This window comes from Lepidochelys kempii, chromosome 6 (genome assembly GCF_965140285.1).
Source record: "Lepidochelys kempii isolate rLepKem1 chromosome 6, rLepKem1.hap1, whole genome shotgun sequence".
In the NCBI taxonomy this organism is placed as follows: domain Eukaryota; kingdom Metazoa; phylum Chordata; order Testudines; family Cheloniidae; genus Lepidochelys; species Lepidochelys kempii.
This window is the reverse complement of record NC_136385.1, coordinates 74221410-74236623: the sequence shown is the minus strand read 5'-3', so window position 1 is coordinate 74236623 and position 15214 is coordinate 74221410. Positions and strand designations below refer to the sequence as shown.

Here is a 15214-nt window from a genome sequence, read left to right as displayed (position 1 = left end):
TTAGGTCTAGGTGAGCTATGCTAAGGGCAGGAGCAGTGGGAGGGATGCAATGATGGCTTAAAGTCCTTCTTGCTCTCACCTGATCACCTGCATAAGTCAGAGCGGTCTCAGGGCTGCTGTAGCTTATGCTGGCAGTAATGGCTCCTTAAGGGGCATTTTACCTGATCAGATTTTCCGGAGCACAGTGTGTTATGACGGAAGGTTTGGAAGGAGGTGGGATTCCCTGGGAATCCCCCCGGCTGCCCGTTGTGCAGTGGAAGGAGTGCTAAACGACAGGGGCAAGGTTTGAAGAGCTGATCCATACTTTTCAAAAAAAGGAAAACTGAGATTAGCTTTGCCACCTACAGGCAGTGAAAAGCTGGGGGCTTGCAGCTGGAGACCTTCTGCATGCAAAAAGGCAGTTCCAATTTTTCATCCCATTCATAGTTCTGGCAACATCTATGTCCTGTGCAGTGAGGGTGCCTCACTGTGAGAGTGTCTGCCTCTTGCTAGTGCCAAAGACACTTCCATCCTCTACACACTTAACCCTAGAGATGTGGCTGCTTTCCCTCTGTCCTGTCCATGCACCACTCTCCACCTAGCCTAGTGAGAGCACCTTTTCCTGCTGCCAGCCAGATAGTTCCATTCTCCCCAAAGACCTTGCCCCAAGCATCTCCTCTCTTTCACTGTGCTATGACTGCCCCAACATAATGTGAGAACACCCCATAGTGTTTCAGTTTTTCTTGCCGAATAAAAAATGTGACTGAGTTGGAAACTATCTTAGGAGGATGTATTACGTGTTAGCCGTTCAACCTGCTTTCTGCTAAAATCCCCATCTGTGTGGAGATGACCAGAAACTCTAGCCTCACTTCCTCTTGCAAAACCCAAATCTTATCTTTAGTTTCGCACTCCCTGTTGTACATGGAGCCTTCCTTCCCCTTGCATGAAAACATGGCTGATGGATCAGTGGCAAACTAAAGCAAAAGGCCTGTTTCAACAGCTCAGTAGTTGTCTTTCGAGCATAATTTACCCCAAACTTCCTTTCCTCTGTTATGGTTCACAGAGTATGTTCCTGTAGGGTGGGCCTGCTGTGGTTACAAAATAAAAAGCCAAAGAAGAGACTCAAGTTCAAATCTCAAGACTTGATCTCTGGCTTTCTGGGCTAGCTCCTGAGGAGTGGATGCACTGGGAGAGTGACACACTCTGCTCCCTCCAGACTGTGCCTTGTCTCATTCAGTAGAGACACCTGACTAGGAGCACTACTGGCTAATGCTAAAGGGAGGTCTGTATTGGCTGGTAGAAGGCCCTGACTTTGAGAGGGTGCCCCAGTCTCTCGGTTATTGGAAACAAGATGGGGAGAGAGGGAGCAGAGAATTAGGATAAGGAGATGTTACAGGAAAGGTGAAAGAAAGAGGAAAAGGAAACATTTCAAAAATCTTTCCAGCCTGGGGCAGCACCGACTTGCAGTAAGCTCAGCTTGAGTGAGGAACAACAGACGGAGGGCTTGTCTACACTACAGTGGCTGCAGTAACCCCATAGTGAAGGAAGTATTTCTTCACACAATGCCCAGTCAACTGTGAAACTCTTCACCGGAGGATGTTGTGAAGGTCAAGACTATAACAGGGTTCAAAAAAGAACTAGATAAGTTCCTGGAGGATAGGTCATCGATGGCTATTAGCTGTTTGCCAGAAGCTGGAAATGGGTGAGAGGGTATGGATCACTTGATGATTACTTGTTCTGTTCATTCTCTCTGGGGCACCTGGCATTGGCCACTGTCGGAAGACAGGATACAGAGCTGGATGGACCATTGGTCTGACCCAGTATGGTTGTTCTTATGTACTTACACACACTAAAGCAATGGAAGGGGTTTTCCCATTGCTTTAGTAACTCCACCTCCCTGAGCGGAGGTAGCTAGGTTGAGGGAAGAATGCTTCCACTGACACAGCTGCATCTACATCAGGGTTAGGCCAGCACAGATACGTCACTCAAGGGTGTATAACTTTTCACACTGTTGAGCAACATAGCTATACCAATTTAAATGAAAGTGTAGCCCTGGCCTGAGAAAAAAGTAACACAAGGAAACAAAAGAACACAAAATCCCGGAAGGAAGTGTGAGTTCACAGACAGGAGGAGGGGAGCAGTAAACAAGACAGGACTAGAAGCAGGAGTTGGAACAGAGCCAGAAGGGAATCCTTGGTGTGAGTGCCTGGAGTAAATGAAGAGATTTAGAATCATTAATGTTGACACTGTGCTGCACATGGGCCTTCGAGGGGGAGGGACACAACACATTCCCGCAGACAAATGGGTAGCTTTCCCTAGTACACCCATGTGTTAGATTGCTCAGCCATTCCAAATCTCTGCTCCACTGGTTGCATGGGAACAGGCGCTCACAAGATGCTTTGTCATTTCCCTGTTGTAGCAGAAGAAGGAAGTGCAGAGGCTGAAGGAAAATCAACAGACCTTCTAGCCGCAAGCAGGGTTTGGTTTGAGTTTGGGGGAAAGTTTTCTTATTTTAGCCGAAGCACTCATGTCCTACTAGCTTTTGCTCCTTTGTGGTGAAATTCCCTGACTCCATGCAGCGTGCCAGCATCACCCTATGCAGCACGTCAGTTCCACTGAGGCTCTCTGGAACTCTGCCCAGGGGTGAGTTTCACCCTTGTGAAATCTTCTTTATGGTACACAACCCCCTTTCAGCTCCTAGAGGATTTCTGGGGATGTTTCCCCTTTCTTGCCTGGTCTCAGTGGAATGGCTGCTCTGTTGTAAAGCTCAGAGAGGCTAGATATTTATAAAGGACTGAAACACAAAATGTCTGAATCCATCAAATCTGCTATGAACTAAACTGTTTTAAAGAACAATTTTACAGTGTTTCCATGCCCATGTCGGTCATTCTACTGCAAGATCCCTCTTTCTGTCTGTGCCCATCCCTTACCCATATGATTCGAAATCCCCATGCCTTTGCTTCTCTGTGTCGGGGCCCTTCTCTTCACACCTGTTCCTCCTTTGTAAGAGCCCATGTCTCTAAAACTTTTCTAGTCCCTGTCAGTGACCTCATCTTTATGCCTGTCCTCCCCCTGTCCTGCTGGTCAACCTCTGCCTTGCCATGTATACAGATTTTAATACACAAAATGGGCAGTACTTAACCTTTGGAGATTTTGCATGACAGGGTATGAAGGCAATGGTTTTAAGCCATCCTGTCTATTAAACTACTGACTGAACATCTTCTATACTCCAGGAGGTCATGTGGCAATACAGAAACAAATTCAGCCCTGGTTAAAGCAGGCAAAACTTCACTGAAGTCAATAACAAATCACTATCAGAATTGTCCCTTTATAATTATGTTTTGTGATATGAAATATTGACCTCTAGTGGATTTACTAGGAAACTGCATGCATTGCCTTTATAATTAGCATCAAACGAGTGATGAATTCATTCCTAACCAAAGCTGTGTGCCCACCCCTCACTCCTTTCTTTTTTTCCTCCTCCTGAACTCAAGGGTTCCTATCACCCACTTAAAGAAAAACAGTGCCATACAAAAATATGCAAAAAACAAGCAAGCCAATACCCAGTTCCTCATCTCCACTGTAAAGTGAGGCCACTGAAGGGTGTGTGTAACCCCCTGGTGAGCATGTGTACAGTGTTACGTATCTCCATCTGTGCCTGATCCACAGAGGGTGTGGGTCTTTTACCGCTGCTTGAGAGCATGGCTTTTCAGTGAAAATTGTAAAGACTTGACTTAAGCATTTAGCTCTGGAAGTCCCTGGTTCAGTCCCCTGTGTTTCTGGCCAACCTGATTGCCATCACATGTGCATAGAGAGACAGGTTGTCATGGGTGCTCAAGAAAGCCCTATGTTGTAATGGGTGTTGTGTGTTTTGCTCTTTACACAACAAAAGCAAAGAAACCACAGGAGCACAGCTGATTCCCAAATCACCATGTTTACTAAATATACACAAAAAATGCCAGACTTGGCTATTATTATTACTATTTGTATTACCATAGCACCTAGGAGCCCTAGTCATGGAGCAGGACCCATTGTGCTAGGTGCTGTACAAACAAAAAACTAAAAGACAGTCCCTGCCCCAAGAAGCCTACAATCTAAGCATAAGACAAGAGACAACAGATGACTGCAGACAGATGGAGCACAAGGAAACAATGAGACACTACTGATCAGCATGACTGGCAGTGGTCTCAGCACAGCAGCAGCCGCTTGTCAATTTTTTTTTGTAGGCATCATGGCAGAGGAGAGTTTTACAGAGGATTAAGAGGTAAGTTTTGCAGATGTTTATGGGCAGTTTCTCCCAAGTGTGAGGGGCAACATGGGAGAAAGCATGAAGGCATTGTTTGAAAATTTAACAAGAGGGTGATGGTGGCTGGCATGAAGTGGTAGTTGACATCTTGATAGCAAATGAAAGATAATTGGTAGGGTGGGATAGGCATAAAGGGCCTTGAAAGTGAAGACAAGCAGCTTATGTCTGATGTGATGGAGAAGGGAGAGCCAGTGGAGGGATGAAAAGAGAGGGGTCATGTGGTGTGACCGGGGTCCAAGTGGGACTGCAAAGAATGGGGCAGACATCCCCATACGGCTGGTGCATATTCCAATACTTAAATTCACCAATCCAGCATAAAACAGCTTCTTTATTGCCTTACGGGTACTCAGAAGTTGAAGTGGATTCTAGCCCACAAAAGCTTATGCCCAAATAAATTTGTTAGTCTCTAAGGTGCCACAAGAACTCCTTGTTATTTTTGCTGATACAGACTAACACGGCTACCACTCTGAAACCACTTCCCTTAAAGTGATCCAGCCTCAGGACTCCATCCAGGTAACCACGTCAAATATGATGAAAATTTCTGTAAATCTTATTTCATCATATAAAAGAAAAGGATTTACCAATCCCAAAGGATCGGACACATTACCTCCCAAGTTAATGAATGTTTCAGATCTTACCCAAATACACGCTACAGTCAATTCTTATTAACTAAACTAAAATTTATTAAAAAACAAAAGAGAGAGAGTATGGTTAAAAGATCAATATACATACAGACATGAGTTCGATTCATTGAGGTTCGGATTCATAGTATAGATGGTGAGCTTTGTAGTTGCAAAGAGTTCTTTCAGAAATAGTTCATAGGTTATAGTCCAATGTCCAAATATCATATTCAGGGCATACCAGCATAACTGGGACCTCAGTCTTGTGACTCAAACTTCCCCTGATGAAGCCTAAGCAGATCTGAGATGACAAGAATCAGGACCCAAGGATCTTTTATACAATTTCATGTTCTCTTTGACAAGTTGGGATTTCCTCGGGGAACAAAAGGTAATTAGGGTGACTGAAGGAGGTCCATCACCAGTACTTGGCTATACAAATTAACATAAGGCCATTTGCTTGTTCCTCCACCATTCCCAGTACATTTCAAAGAGAGATGACTACCGAGATATCCCGTGTTTACAATTAATTTAAATGATAGGATGTTCTCTCTGTGACCTCTGAATTATCAGAATACAGCTTAGACAGGGACTATTGATTACATTGTTGACCCTACTCATACATATGTAAATATACAAAAACACAAACATTATCTCCCCAGTCTTATGAGGGTTATTTATTTTGCAGGATGTTTAACCCTTTCTAGCCATGCATCACACATGGTCACAACAATGGGCTCAGAAAATGACCTTTACAGCAGCATTCTGCTTGGATATGAGCAGGGCAAAACTGCATTTGTCAACACTACAGAGGAAGATGTGGCAGTAATCAAGATGCGAGATGATGAGAGTTTTAGCTCTGTGGATGGATAGGAAAGCCCATAATGTAGAGATGTTCTGCAGAAAGAATTGGCAAGATTTAGACAGAGCCTGGATGTGAAGACCTAAAAAGATCTCTCAGCAGATGATGACACCCTGGCAGGATGGCTAAAAAGCAATGATTTTTCTTTTAAATAAAAACAAATGGGTTTTGTAATTTAAATGAAATACAGCTTTATTTTTTTAAATAAACCTATTTAAAATTAAATTTGAAATTATGACAACCTATGTCAAGAGTCAAGATCTAATCTTAGTATAATCTATTAAAATAATTTAAAGTAAATTAAAAACATATTAAGCAGTACATGTTGACTGCCAAGTTTTAAAGAAAGGCAACCCTCTAAACTGCTGGAAGTCGTGGGCAAAGCACCTGGAGCCAGCTTCTGACAGCAGTAGCCTCTTCTGCAGGCACAGAGAGAATATTTTCTTCATGTCAGTTTACTCATAGATTCCAAGGTCAGATGGGGCCTTGTGATCATTTAGTTTGGCCTCCTGTCTGACACAAGCCATAGGACTTCCCCAGTTCAATTACTAACTTATTCAACGATAAAAAGACCAATGAGAGCTGAAAATGCAGAAAAGCTTGTTTTCCTCTTCCAATTAATGAATAAAAACTCGGTGTGAGAGGGTGACATCTACAATTAATTAATTATGGATAATACTTCCTTTGTTTGATAAATTAGTTTTAAATGCAAAACATGTTTTGATAAACTTACTGATAAACGTCTTTTCATATGTCTCCAGCACATTTTGGATTTTATTTAACTAATAAAAAGCCATTTTAAAATGCTGTTTTGTGCATTGTTAATTGAATTTGAATTTTCATCAAATTGAGCATGACACAAGTCTGAAGTAAAGAATTAATAATCCTCTAGTAAATAAGAAGTGTATCATTCATTTTCGAACAATAAAATGCAAAAATTAAAACTGTGAATAAATGTAAATTAAGTTATATAATAATCACTTATATAAATGTGTACAGCTAGAGTGAATCTGCCTGGTTATCCAAAAGAAGCACCAAATTTAGTGTAAAGGCTCTATTTAGTTGCAAATCAACATGTTTTAATGATTACCAACCAATGAGAATCAACTTACGTTTAGGAATATAACTAAAAAAAGTACCCATGAAAACACAGTTAAAATTGATTGTTTAAACTAAGGTTTCCTGCTTGCTGATTTAAATCATAATTAAAATTGGTGATTTAAATCACTGGGATTTAAATCTATTCAGCCTGCAGCTGGGTTAGGGCCTGAGTGCCAGGAAGGATGATGCTGTTGTCCTCTGTGATTGCGAAAGCAGGTAGCAGTGAGGGCATAGGGGGAAGTTTTAGCCATGTTAAGTTTGAATCGATGGGTAGACATCCACAAAATGTCAGAGACACAGGCCAAAATCTTAGCATGGAAGGAGACAAATTTGGAGTAGAGAGAATAGATCTGTCTGTTGTCAGCATAGAGATGGTAGTTGAATTGGTTTTTGTGGATGAGATTACTCAGAGTTAAGGCGTAGAGGGAGAAGAGAAGGGAACCAAGGACAGACCCCTGAGGAACTTCCATAGGTGTCTGGAGGCAGGGTGAGGAGGATCCTCTGAAGGACATGCTGAAGGAACAATCAGAGAGGTAGAAGGAGAACCAGGAGAGGACAGAATTGCAGAAGCCAAGGAAGGAGGAGATTTAAAAAAGAATAGCATGGTTGATGGTGTCAAGGGCAGCTGACAGGCCAAGTAAGTTGAAGACAGAGTACTAGTTCTGAGCTTTAACTAGGAAGAGGTCTAGAGACTTTGGCAAGAGCAGTTTTACTAGAGTGAAAGGGGTGGAAGCCAGATTGGAGAGTTTAGGATGAAATTGAAGGAGAGGAATTCCAGACAGTAATTGTAATTAGTGTGTTCAATGGGTTTAGAGATGAAAGGGAGATGGCATGGTAGTTGGAGAGGCAAGTAGGGGAGGAGGGGTCAGTGTTTGTTTTCTTAAGGTGGCAGAGAATTTTACCAGGACACTGGGGATGATGTCTTCTTTTTGTACAAAGTTATGCAGAATCGTTAATAACCACATGTGCTCAGGACTTTGGTGTATATCTGATCCCAAAGAGAGCAGCCCAGCTCCCTTCCCAACACTGTGGAGCTGCTATTTTAGGAAAAGTTCTACAGGAATAATTCACTCTCCTGAAACACCAGTGCTATTGCCTGAAACACCTATGTGTTCATGGCAGGGTTCCTAACCTAACTCTGCATAGTTGGTGAGGGCAGACAAGACCATAGCACAAGGTGGGGTGGTTGCAATCTCTTGCCAGTGAGTCTCTTTGATTAAGTGTTCTGCCTTGTTTACCCAGAAACCCTTTTTCTTTTCTTATTTGTCTTTGTTCTTTTATTCAGTTCTTCTAGTCTTTACTGGTCCTGATTACCACAGTATGTTTGAAATAATCTTACTTCTTTCCTGAGGGCAAAATTAGACTTGGGAAGAAATCAGTTTTCTTATTTCATGACATAACTGAATGGAACAAACAGTGCTCAAGAAAATTACTATCAGAGATTCTTTGAAAAGAAAAACACTCCCCAGAAGCAACAGCTCAGTATTGCATATCATTGCAGTCACCTCCTTTGGGTTCCTTAGCTAAACACAGATTTGAGGGAAGCAGCAAAGTGAAAAGGGGTTGCTGTGGGAGTACAGGGATGCTTGCCTGATCCTTTATTAGAAAGTTCTCTGGTGCTCATGGTGGTGGAGAGCGACTGAAAAGAGTGGCATTTTCATAAACCACACTGTCAAGTGCAAGGTAAGGGAACTTGTTTCAGTTGTACTGTTAGGTGACACATGCCGTGGGATTAAGAGAGGCTATTCCCACCTGGGTATAGGACCTGCTTCTTCACCCAACCCAAATATTGGTGACTGGAATTTCTGTGCTGGTTCCCTATGCAGTACAGTAAAAACTTACACATTAATATCCCTCAGATGGTCCCTCTATCAAAATGACAACAAGATACTTCACCCAAGGTTCTGTATGTCTCCTGGTCCTTCTAGCCTCTTTCTGAGGCAGGGACAATGTTTTTGTTCTGTGTTTGTGCAGCACCTAACATAATGGGATCCTAGCCCAGAACTAGGGCTCCTAGATGCTACAGTAATATCAATAATAATTAAGGCTGAGTGTCTGTCACGGAAGTCACAGATTCCATGACTTTCTGTGACTTCTGCAGTGGCCAGGGCCAGCAGCAGCAGTTTGGGTGTGTGGGTTGGGGCTCAGGGTTGGGACAGGGCGTTGGAGTGCAGGGCAGCACTTACCTGCAGGGGGCTACCCAGCTCCCACTGGCATGTCCCTGCAGCTCCTAGGCGGAGGTGGCAGGGGGCTCCGCGCACTGCCCGCGCCCGCAGGTGCTGCCCCTGCAGCTCCCAATGGATGTAGTTCCTGGCCAATGGGAGCTGTGGAGCCGGCGCTTGTGGCAGGAGCACTGCGCAGAGCCCACCTAGCCACCCCTCCCCCTAGGAGCTACGGGGACTGATGCCGGTTGGAGCTGGCTAGGGAGCCTGCCAGCCCCGCCAACCCTCCCTCCCCCAGTACCAGCAGGGGTCCCGGGCTATGTGCTGCTGCCTGCTCCCACACCCCCCCCGCAGCATGGGTCCCGGGCCATGCACTACCACCCGCACCGCCCCCCGCCCCAGCACCAGCAGTGGTCCTGGGCCATGCGCCTTCACCCATGCCCCCACCCAGCACCAGCAGTGCCCCCGGGCCACCCCCCACAGTGTCCCCAGACCACCCCCACAGAGCACTCACAGCCCCCTAGCCCAAGTTTTAGTTAGGGGTATATAGTAAAAGTCATGGACAGGTCACGGGCCATGAATTTTTGTTTACTGTACATGACCTGTCCATGACTTTTACTAAAAATACCTGTGACTAAAATGTAGCCTTAATAATAATTATGAAACTCTTGTATTCTTCATCTTCGAGATGGGGCTTTGGCTTAATGCAGGGAAACTTTTCCAAGGGAGAAGACTGATCACCAAATATAAATATAATTAAAATTTAGGAGCCTTCTGCTGGTGGCCACAGGATTACCGATGGATGCACCTGCAGCAGTTCAGAAGTCTGGTTTGATTTAGATTGATACCCAACACATTGGATGCTTATCTGAACATCTTTGATATGGAAGGAATTTTTTGAGAGTAGTGTGGCCAGGAGTTTGTAGTAGCCTTAATAAAATAGCCCTTTTATATACATTACAACCAAGCCCTGTCCCTTCTCTTGTGTGAGGGACAACACAGTGGCAGTGGGCTTTCTCTTGAGATGTCCTTCACTTCCTGCTCTTGATAAGGCTGGAAATGGCATGAGAACAGGTATTTCTTGGGGTTTCTCCTGGAATTTGGGCAGCTTCCATTTCCAATTACATACAGAACCAGAACGTGCTGAGGAGTGTGGAAATCAAAAACAGAGGCAAACTGTAATAAGTAAATAAAAAGGTTCAGCTCAGGTGGACCCTTGGAAGATATTTCAAGGAAGTATTTTCTCTGAGGTAGTTTGTTCATCTCTAAACTGCAGTGCTGAACAGGGACCTGGTCAGTGTTAATGTGAGTCAAGTATCAAACCTAAGGCCAGAGTTTTCTAAACTGGCAACTGATTTGGTGCTCAGAAATGGAAAAACCCAGTCAGTGGCCACTTTTGAAAATTTGTCTATAAATAAGTCTACTCTATTTCAATTGTGATTTTACTGCTGTGAGGCCTTGTCTACATTCAGTGTTGCACCCGTTTAACGAAAGGTTCTATTTTAAACCAATTTTGTTAAACTTCTGTGTGGGCACTCTGCATTCAATTTAAACCTCATTTATATTGATTTAGCTAAATTTGTAAGTACTAAACTTCAGCTAAATAAATATAAGCCCAGCTGAAATTGAATTCAGAGTGTCTTTGGATGAACAGCAATGTTCTTTTTGTTTCCTGCTTATGAAACTTCTGCTGAAGCAGCTGCCTTCTGATTTCTGACACCAGGTCCCTGCAATGTGGGTGTCACAGATGACTATGAATGCAACTCTCAGATTCACACCCAATGAGAAGTAATTTGCATTCAACCATGTGACTATCAGAAGATGGCAATTACCAAGGTAGGTGCAACTCTCTTTTAAATAATTTGATGTGTGAAGCACACAGCTAAAAGGACTGGAAACTCCTGAGATTAGAGCAAGTTTTTTCATGACAGCATTTGGCAAAGCTCCTTTTCCCACTGACTACTGAAGGACACTGCCAAGCAATCTCTGTCATCCCTTTCTGATCTGAAAAATCTCTTCAGTCCTTTTTTTTTTTTGGTAAGAGGTTCTTCAATCTCTTGTTTATTTAGTATAATTCATTTCCTACTGCTCCTCATTGTGTGTGTGTTTGCGTTTGTGGAAAATTCTTTGGGAAGCTCTGTGGCTTCTGCCCCTACTTGACATTGTGCCAAACCCCCAGTTGATTCCAAAATAAAACAGGGTTTCCCAAGCTGTGTGAACTTTGCCTTATATAAACGCAGCTAGACTGTTTTCAGTCACTACAAAGCCTGGACTCACCCTCAACCTTCTTCCATTTGTACGCATTTCAAAAATGCTTTAAAAACCTCTTCAGAACAAATTCACCAGAATAGTGCCTCACAGGACAGAGTATCTGTCACTGTCTCCCACCCAAGGGGTATTTTCCCTCTACACACACACTGCAGTAGAATACACTCTCATTCTGTGGACCTTCTGTGGATCTTCGCCAAGATGTAAATTAAAAAAAACCCTGTTTTAATGTGCCATAATGACGTGGAGGCTGCTGAGGCATCAGTGCCCTGAGCAACAGAGGGCTGTCTCCATCGGAAGGTACTGCCCTTGGAAAAATACATCTTCTCATACACTTAGTGCCAGATTCTGCACTGGCTTTCCCCCATGTAACCTCAGTGACGTCACAGGGATTGCACAGAATGTAAAGCAGTAGAGAATCTTCCCTGTGTTGTGCAAACTACTGTGATGGCAGCTTAATCAGAGACGAAGAAGATTAAAAGACCACCTATCCTTCAGTTAAGTTGACAAAGGACACTTGGGAGAAACAGAGACAGAGTCTTCCCACATGAGCCACAGGTGATGCCACAGCATGTATGAAAATGTCCCTGTAATGAATAGGAGAAATGGCTGGGGAGGGAGGGAGCAGGCTCCATCTCCAGGACTGAAGTGGGAGGAAGGAATCAGAGGATGAAATGAGGAATGCTTCATAATAAGGGAAAGAGGGCAAAGTCAGAAATTCTTCCTTTACCATGAAGGGCCTAGGGATCTTGGGGCGATATGACAAAAAGCTCAAGACTAAGCAATCAAGCATTTACTCAAGGTCTCTTCCACCTAGAAAGGAGATGAATGTAAAGGGATGGACTATACTTGTTTAAGATTAGGAAGCACATAGTGAAAACCATCAGTCTCTTCTTTTTTAAATCCTGACCCATAATACAAGAACAAGGGGACAGTGTGAAATTTAAAGGCAGCACAAGTGTAACCAATAAAAAGTAATGATTCTTTACAGAGTCTGTAATCAGCCTGTAGAAGTCACACCACGACAGGAGGGCATCGAGACAAAACTGTGGCTGGATTTAAAAAAGGATTGTATAATTTTATAGTAATGAATAACATTTGCAACTATGCAAGCTACGATAATAAGGGTAATCAAACTCATAGCTTGGGGTGAAAGCTGATCACCTGCAGGGGTCAAAAAGAATATTCTTCCTGTGTTCAACACTGCACAATTAGAGAGATACATTGCATATGTGGAGAGGGCTAGGGCGTATGTGGAGGAGGATCGGGAAGGTGGCTGCATGCAAGCACCAGATACTATCCATTACCAGACTCAGAACTTGGTATGAGGTCAATGGTATCAGTTAATCTGTCAACTACATTATTACGGGGCACTTAAAAGAGCAGACTAAAACCTCTCAGGACAATAGACAACAGCCAGGTCTAAGCAACAGGATTCTAAAATGCAGGTTTGAGGTTGTATCACAGAGAGTCAATGTCAGCAGCCAGGAATTAAAACTAATCCTAAAGGCAAGGCAATTAGTAGGACCCATTTGACTGGGCAAGGCTCTAGAGCAGGGATTCTCAAACTTCATTGCACCGCAACCCCCTTCTGACAACAAACATTACTACGTGACCCCAAGCTGGGAGGTGAAGCCAGAGCCCGCTCCAGGCGCAGGAGAAGGGGGAGGTAAAGCCTAAGCTTTATCCCTGCCGCCCGGGGAAGGGGGCCAGAGCTGAAGCCTAAGGTGCCCAGGGTTGAAGCCCTTTGGTTTCAACCCTGGGTGGTGGGGCTCGGGCTTTGGCCCCGAGTCCCAGCAAGTTAATACCAGTCCTGGTGACCCCATTAAAACAGGGTTGCGACCCACTTTGGGGTCCCAACTCACAGTTTGAGAACCACTGCTCTAGAGGAAGCAGAAGCCCAAGAAAGAGGGGAGCTCAGCAACCAGCAGCTAATGAACAGTATGGTCTCAAAGGGAGTGTGTAGCTCTCTGTTAAAAATAAACAGATGGCAGAGAGTGCCATAAAAGCCAAAGGATTTCAAGGGTCTCGCTCCTTCTTCTTATTTATAGAGGGTCCAATTCTGTGAGGTGCTGAGCACCCTCAACTCCTAATGTCTTCAGTGGGCATTGAGGACATTTAGCAAGTAGCAGGTGGCTGTCTAGAACTCAGCTGCCTCTTAGCACCATTGCCTGGCAACCCAGTTGCTCCCAGAGTGGACAGAAGAGCCAGAAGATCATCATTTAAGCCTTGTACCATCAGCAGCACAGTGGCTGGTCAATGCATTCTATGTCTGCAGCTGTGCCAGACCTGCTTCCTGTACTGGACCTTGCTCCCACCCACATCTGCTCCTGTTCCAGCCCCAGTCTCTACCTTTCTCTGAAATTTCTGCCTCCAGCCATTGGCTTGTCTTCTGGCTCCAGTTCCACCTTCCAGCTCTGCTTGGACCACTAGGCCTGAGTATTTCTCTGACCACTAGATTGCACTGCCTACACCACAGTGTGTGACAGTGGCAACCCAGTAAGCCACGTTCTGTTTGAGTGCCTGACATGTTCATTGGCTACAAAATCCCTTTGCTTTCTCTCCACCCCTGAAGCTCTTCCCTTGAGCTATGGGAGACTATTCAATGCACAGTTTGATCCTTTACCTAAAATGCCAGGGATAAAAAGAAAGTCATTAAAGTAGATCTGGCTTCCTGGCTCTCATTTGTCTGAGTGTGTTGCTTTAAAAGTTATTAATAGGGTAATAAAGAGATTAGGAACACAGGGAACACGCCTTCAGCTAGCTGGCTGCACTCTAACAAAGGGACATCAAGAGAAAACCACACTGATTTGCTGGTGGTGAAAAGAAAAGCTTATGCCTGACTGGTGCGGACGTCAACAATTTCTTACGTAATTAACTGAGCTCGTCATATCAAGCACAGAGGCAGCCAGGCCTTGGCATGGGGGAGGGCAACCTTTAACAACATCTAATTCCTCTCAACATTTCAGTGGAGTTATTTGCTTTCAATTAACCTTTAGTTGTGACTGTTTTTAAAATTCCTTTTGGCATGGTAGTCGATTGTGTTTCTGCAGAGCATCTGTGTAACACACAGTCTCATAAAATGCGCTGCAAGAAGTCAATCCAAAACTGAAAGGAAAAGGAATAGTTTAAGATGAGATTTTTAAAAAAGGATTTGACTCAGTGGTTCAGGGGAAGGATGGGAAGATTGTTCCAGATAGATGGGGCAGCGTCAGGAAAGGAGTAACCACCAACTGTGGAGAGTCAGAAGTGGAACAGGACAGAAACCAAGAGGAGGAGTGGAATGGGCTGCTGGGAAGTAGGTGGATTTGATGTCAGGGAAGTAGGATTACGTTAGGCAGCTGTGGCTGCTTCTTATTACGCTAATCATAACCATCTCACTGTTATATTGTGTTTCTACTACCTCTTAGAGGTATCCACCTGTTATCTCTTATATGTAGATTGTAAAATCATGGGGGCAGGGACTGCTTTTTGTTACATGTGTGTCTAGCAGTGCTTGAGTCCTAAAAACAGAAGTGCTGAAACACACTTCCAGTACTATCACTAATTGACAGTACTGGAACGCTACTCCAGCTCCGAAAGTAAGTGCTTGAATGGTGTTCCTGAACGTGACGTCAGGACTTGAGCCCTGGCCTGGGGTGTGTAGTGCCTAGCATGATGGACCCTAGGCACCACCAGAATAAAAAATCAATAATAATGAAGTCGGAGGGAGTGCATGTGTGGGGAGTTTTGAAGATGAAGACAATTTTGGAGAGGAATCCATTGGAAAGATGAGAGATTGGGGATGAGATGGTTCCCCATCCTGCAGGGAGCGAGTAGACTAGCTTTGTCAGTCTTTACACCCTGAAATTCAGAGAGCAGGGTTTAAGGAAGTACTTTATGAATTACAAGAACTGAGACAGTAAGTCATTTGGGTACA

At 44.1% G+C, this 15214-nt stretch overlaps 1 long non-coding RNA gene across 1 annotated transcript in view; it reads left to right on the top strand.

The window, feature by feature from the left end:
* LOC140913094 (uncharacterized) overlaps positions 1-6494 on the top strand; it is a 63998-nt gene extending 57504 nt beyond the window's left edge. The window contains exon 4 of the long non-coding RNA XR_012159468.1: positions 5591-6494. This is a non-coding gene — a long non-coding RNA (uncharacterized LOC140913094). The remainder of the gene's footprint in view (positions 1-5590) is intronic.
* The last annotated feature ends 8720 nt before the right edge of the window (positions 6495-15214 follow it).